The sequence below is a fragment of the Myotis myotis genome, unplaced genomic scaffold, assembly GCF_014108235.1.
Source record: "Myotis myotis isolate mMyoMyo1 unplaced genomic scaffold, mMyoMyo1.p scaffold_m19_p_4, whole genome shotgun sequence".
Lineage (NCBI taxonomy): Eukaryota > Metazoa > Chordata > Mammalia > Chiroptera > Vespertilionidae > Myotis > Myotis myotis.
The window spans coordinates 7,563,335-7,569,983 of NW_023416346.1; the positions used below are offsets into that span (position 1 = coordinate 7,563,335).

General features: G+C 38.1%; 1 non-coding gene across 1 annotated transcript; it reads right to left on the reverse strand.

Annotated features, from left to right (window-relative positions):
* Positions 1 to 3,233: 3,233 nt before the first annotated feature.
* On the reverse strand, positions 3,234 to 3,363 carry LOC118654898. Its single transcript, XR_004967141.1, has one exon. It is a non-coding gene; the product is annotated as a small nucleolar RNA SNORA17 (small nucleolar RNA).
* Between the last annotated feature and the right edge of the window lie 3,286 nt (positions 3,364 to 6,649).

The following is a 6,649-nucleotide window of genomic DNA, read 5'->3' on the forward strand; positions in this document are numbered from 1 at the left end:
ATGGCTTGTTTGTGTTTATCCAGCTGGCCCTGACACAGGCCACTAAGCTACAGCCAGGAGAAAGACTGGGCCTTCCAAAAGAAGGCTAGTGTGTAAGGGCATAAACCAGGTTGTGGCTCAGACACCTCATGGAAGGTAGAACAGTTTCCAAAGGAAAGAACTTTAAATCACATTTACCAAGAGAGCATGGCAAGCTGCTCTTGTAGGTGAGGCTGAGCAGCAAAAGTTTCTATGCAGAATTGATCCTTGCAAGATATGCAGGTTTACATATGGCGTGTACCATTTACCAGAAAATCACTTCAATTCTCCGAACCTCAGTTTTTAAATCTGTAAAATAGTAAACTGTAATCCACAGTGTTGCTGTGAGAGCTAAATGTGACGATTGAAAGAGGAACTTTTGCAAACTAGATTGTGTTACGCCATGTGTTAGATGTCATTATCATCTCCTAGTCCTATTTCTGTTAAAGCTCTTTTAAAGACCCTTTTTATTATGTGAAAGACGAGGTTCGTCCCTGCAAACTGTAGAGCATAATATACAAAGATATATTTCTTTTCTTGAAAAAAAATAATAAAAGAATGGATTAAAATTTGGCCTTTGTTCTAAAATATGAGGACACAATTTGCATGTAGCAAAGATGTCTTCATGTAGTAGAAATATATTAAGAGGTTTTTTTTTCCCCAAGCAAAATATGTTGACTAAGAACAGAGTATTCTGACTCCCAATATGACCTTTGGGGTCAGGACACTCTGTGAAGAAAGGTGGAGGGAGAGAACAAGCAACCCCATCTGCCTCCTTCTTCAAAGCAACAAGCAACTGTTAGCCATCTTGGCTGGGAAGTTGTCACTTTTTTATCTTAAGGCAGTTTCTTGGAGAATAAGATCAACCTGCTATTTATCTGATGAGCACTGGGATTTCCCACTTATTTAATTCACTCGGTCTGTATTTATATTTTAGCACCAACTATGTGGCTAACTCTGTTCCAGGCAGTACTGTGAGTGACTGCTCTCTACCCTCAATGAGTGCACAGAAAAGGCAAAAATCTATATAATCAGATGTCCAGAGCAAGATGGATGTCATAAACAGGGTAGTTGGGGTCCTGAGAAAGGGGGAATTGTTGGATGTGACCTGGAGGACTAAGCATTAATGGAGATAGAGGCAGTAATAAACACTGCTAGGTTTGTCATGTCTCTGTAGATAATTTTATTTTTCAGTTCTCCCTCAACTTTCTATATTGAATATGCATGTGTACTCACATGCACACACGCATGCATACGTATCTTAATCATACAAAACCTTTGTGAACATTCACAATGTGTCAGGCACTAAAGTAAGCATTGAGAGCACAATGATGACTAAGGCTGTGTCTCATTTGGCTCTCCACATCAGGCATTTCTTAAAATAGCTGAACCTCAAGTACTTTTTAGCTTGAATTTTCACCAGAGCCTGATCTCAGACTCTCTAGGGCTTCATTTTCTGGTTTTCCTTTTCCTCATTACTTCGTTTTACCATATTTCCCCCCTTTGCCTGTGCTTTTTATTTTCAGCCTATTGAAAAATAAATGCAAATATCTACAGCTCATCCCTGTAGATATCACTGAGCTGACCCTTGCCAGCTACAGTTGCCCCAGACTATAGCAGGTAGAAAATAAAAAATTGCTGATTTTCTTTTCCATTTTCATCATTGTTACCATCAAATATTGCCAGGCGGTCTACAAGTCCCTCACCCATCTCTTTTTCTTCTTTCCTCATTTTCTCTACCCTATTTGTTGCTTCTTTATCTTCCTACCCCCATCTCTTTAGCATCTAGAAATCTCTTATTTTTCAATGGTGAGCTTTAAAGTCATTCCATTCTTTTTTTTTCTGGGATTTTACCTAGTTATCTAATTTCTAGTCTTTTCTCAACCAGATAATTCAATGAGATCTACCTCTAGACAGCTAAAGTATATATAATGCTTATTTTCACTGTATGGATTTCATCAGATTATATGTTGGTATGTGCCTCAGTGTCTTCAAAGAATCAAGCCCACTCTTAGTTATACACACTAAGTGAGGTTATCCCTGGTACTGATAAACTCGGAATTCTCTCCTTTTGACTTAGAGATGTATTTCAGAATTTGTTTTATAGCCACCTCTGTTTCTAATTCTATTTTTCTTGGGCCAATATTAGGATGAGTTTGCATTTCTAAGCACATATGAATTGTTGGCAAAGGGAGGAGGGCAAACTAGGGCTTTAAGTGACCATAGATAATTCACTAAATAAATGATCCACCGGCTAATAATCAAGCATCGAATGTGCTTTAAACACTGCGGCAGGCTGCAAGCTATGATGAAGTGTTTTCTGGAGCTGCTTTTGTCGCAGCTGTAAGACTGCTTTTCATACTGGAGCAGGGCAGTACTGCGGACATTAACTGGGCTGCAGAGGTCAGCCCTTGAGGGGCTACCAGTGGATCTAATACAGTGTCCAAAGGGTGGGGCAAGCCTCAGATCATTAGAAAAATCTGGTTGAAAGTCAGAAGTCCAAAGGGTAAAGGGGTCTTGAAAGTCATGGACTTCTGGACAATTAAATTATTAACTAGCCATAGATTTCATTTGGGGACTGGAATGTTCAGAGATCTGGGTTCAGCCTCATCATCATGGACTAGGATTCAGAGTAGGGCCTTAGGGCCAGAGGAATCGAATCTTAAGAAGAAATGGAGACAAACTATCTTGTGCTGCCTAGATTAACATTGAGAAGCAGGAAAAGGGGAATAGGTTTTAAGGAAATGCTGTCTCAGAGGTTATACAAAAGCTTTGTGTTTAGTCCTAGCATTGCCAATGGATAGCTAGCGGGACTAAGGTTGCAGATATTTATGTTTTATCAACTTTAAGATGCATGCTTTTCTTTTCTGTGAATGCAGGATGGGTTTTGCAATCAATGGCATCTTACAATGGCTCTCAGCCATTTTCCTTTTTCTTTCTTTTTTTTTTTTTAAAAAGAACAGATAAGAAACATCAAGAGGAAAAATACAGTGTTCACATTACAAAAAAAGGTTTGAAAAAAACAAGAATGTAGAAAGAATGAGGAACAATAATCCCAACCCTCTCATATTCCCATGACCAAAAGATAATCCCTATTAACATTTTTGTATGTTTTTCTCATCTTTTTCTTTAAGCCTAGATTTTGTCATTGCTGTTGTTGTTGTGACCATATTGTATATCCAATTTTGTCTTGAATTTTTTGTTCTTTTTCGCCGAGTGTCAGGCCGTCAACCATCCAGGCGCCCAAGGCCAGGACGCTGGGCGTAGGCGAGCCTCTTTGCTCTCTGCCACCTAATGACGCAGGCACGACACGGCAGCCACACCTGCAACGCCTCTAGGGGCAGTTGTCTTGAATTTTTTACAGCCTGAGATAATGTAATAGGACTAAAAAGCTTTTTAAAAATAGCATCCATTGGTTTAGTATTCCATCATAGTCATGTTTGTCACAAACCCAGTGATTCTAATTGAATCATTTCTAAAAGGAAACATGTAAATTTCCCATGTCATTATGTACATGCCACACACGTATATGTTTATGTATGCGTGTGACACATTTTTCATTTTAATGTTTTTGAAATTTGAATTTAACTTCCACTTGATGCCATTTTAGACTTGAAATGCACTAAGTGCCATGCCTAAGTCAAGAATAGTTCATTATGAGGACAGGGCTGAGCTGTTATGACTCTAACTGTGAGGGATTGACCTAATGAGGATTCCTATCCCTTTAGATTTTTGACAGCCACATCCCACTGTTGGCTGAAATGGGTGGCACTCTCAAACCACAAATCTAAATGGTTCTTACATATACTGGTGTGAAGACACAGCTCATCATCTTGCATTGTATAGCTGATTCTTCGATTCAAAGATAATCTCTTACTTTCATTCCTGTTAAATATAATTTTGTTTCAGTCAATCTACATCCCATTCAGTAACTCAGCAAACATTTAATGGCCCAGGTCCTGTGCTGGGGTCTGGGATACAAAGACAACTCCTGACCTTCATGTATTGTGGGGGGAATAGACAATAAAAAGGTTGATAACTTATAAGCATATATGCATAACCCATTGACACAGACAAGAGTGTGATGTAGGCCTGGGGAGGGGGAGGATGTGGTAAATGGGGAGAAAGGGAGACATTTGTAATACTTTTGACAAAAAATATAAATTTAAAAAATAAAATAAATTAAAAAATAAAAAGACTTTTAAATGCTAAGTTACAGGTATGTTTATAGTTAAGTAAAAGCACAAAAAATGGATACCCACTCTAAACTTGGGTTTGAAAAGAATGAGACTAAAGTGATAGATTCACTTAGCCTTTTACTAGTTGTGTGATCCCTCTGTGTTTCATTCTCTCTATCAATAAAATGAAGATAATAATATCACCCCTGGAACTGTAAGAATAAAATGAGTTAATGCATGTAGAGATTTTTAGAATACTTCCTGGGGCATGGTACAGGTTGTGTAGGGTGAAGAAGGCATACTTTCCCCTATTCTGTTCACTAAATATAGTTAAAAACCCCGGTAATTATATGTAGAACAAAAATAAGACTGAAAGTTAGACAGAGGAAGTCAGACAAACTAGAGACTTTGGGTTCCAAGGAATGACACAAAAGAAGTCCTTTGAGTTTACTCTTGCCTCATATATCCCAGATTGGTTGCAGCAACAATAATGGGCACAAACACCTTCTCCCAAAATAAAGCCTGCTGTCTCCAGACAAAAGATCAGAAAAGGGGAAAAGTAACAAGACAGAAAACTCCAACCAAACACCACAGAAAAAAATCTGTGGTCCTACTCCCCAACACTGTCAGCAAAGACCAAATCAGAAGGCTAGACTTCCACTCTGGTCAAGCTGGAATGAGGCACCCAACCCCACATCAATCCCTGACAAGAAAATGTTAAAGAATGCTGAATGGAGAACTGGGATTTTTATCTTCATCAAGAGTTAACAAGAGCCCTGTTGCATGGTGTCAGTGAAAATCATGTGGGGAACTTGCACTTTCATTTCCAACTGAATGAAAGACCCCACTCTAACATTGTTGGAGTAATGTTAGTGGAAGCCTTGTGGAAAGTGGAAACTTTCAACAATATTCCCCCAGAATATCAGTGGAAGCCTATGGAAAACTTAGATTTTAATTTCAGCATGGCAGTAACAAGTCAACACCTCTAAAACAAAATAAACAGGATCCAGAGTCTCATAACAAAATACCCAAATGTTCAGGTTTCAATAAGAAATGACTTGTAACATCAAGAACCAAGATGATCTTCACTGGAATGACAAAAAACTATCAACCAACACCAGTAACAAGATGACACAGATGTTAGAATTATTTAAAAAATGTTTAAAATTAACTATTGTAAAAGTGCTTTAATAAGCTATTACAAACATATTTAAAACAAAAATAGAAAACCTCAGCAAAGAAATAAAAATTCTTATCAGAAATACAATAACAAATTTAAAAACTCAGTGGATGGGCTCAAATCAGAATGGAGAAGGCAGAGAAAAAGAATCTGTGAACTTAAAAATAGAGCAAAAGAAAATACCCAATGTGAATAATAAACTAAAAAAAGAAAGTCAGAGAGAGCTCCACTAACTTCCATGTTATTGTAGTTCCAGAAGGAGAGGAAAAAATGGGTGGAGTTAAAAAAGTATTTAGAAGGAAAATGGCCAAAATTTCCCCAAATTTGGCAAAAGACATAAGCCTACAGATTCAAGATGCTAATTGAATTCAAAACAATATAAATAAATCCATGCTAAGACATATCATGGTCAAACTTCTGAAAATTAAGAACAAAAACAGTCTTGAATGCCACCATAGGTAAATGATGCATTTTAAAAATATTTAAATATTTGTATTTATTTATTTATTTATTTATTTAAATATATTTTATTGATTTTTTACAGAGAGGAAGGGAGAGAGATAGAGAGTTAGAAACATCGATGAGAGAGAAACATCGATCAGCTGCCCCCTGCACATCTCCTACTGGGGATGTGCCCGCAACCCAGGTACATGCCCTTGACCGGAATCGAACCTGGGACCTTTCAGTCCGCAGGCCGACGCTCTATCCACTGAGCCAAACCGGTTTCGGCTGATTTTTTTTTTTAAAGAGAGAGAGAGAAACATGCATGTGAGAGTGGAACATGGATGGGCTGCCTCCTGCATGCCCACTACTGGGGATCAAGCCCACAACGAGGCATATACCCTAAACTGGGAATATATCCAGCAACCTTTTGGTAAACAGGATGACAACCAAGTGCCAACGAAGTCCAGGGTGTGGTTACAATTGGAGCAGAACAGAAACTCACCAAAATGAAAGAGAACAAGGAACTGTGGGACCACGTGTCTAAATGAATTAGTGACCTTTGAAATCCCCTAAGGATAACAGTGAGGCTTGCATGAGAACGGAATAGATTAGGAGTGGGTTCTAAAGTTTTTAATAAATGTGGAAGAATGACCAGAAGGTTTTCTACATGGTATTGAACACCTGTTGAAAATAAAAAACTTAAAAGAGGATAATTTTTACAGGATGAATAAGTCTTTGGAAGCAACAGTAGAGAATCAGAAAGATAGTTGATAATGTTGCCTATGGCATATTTCAGAAGGACTTAAGGAGAAGTGATGCCCTTAGATGA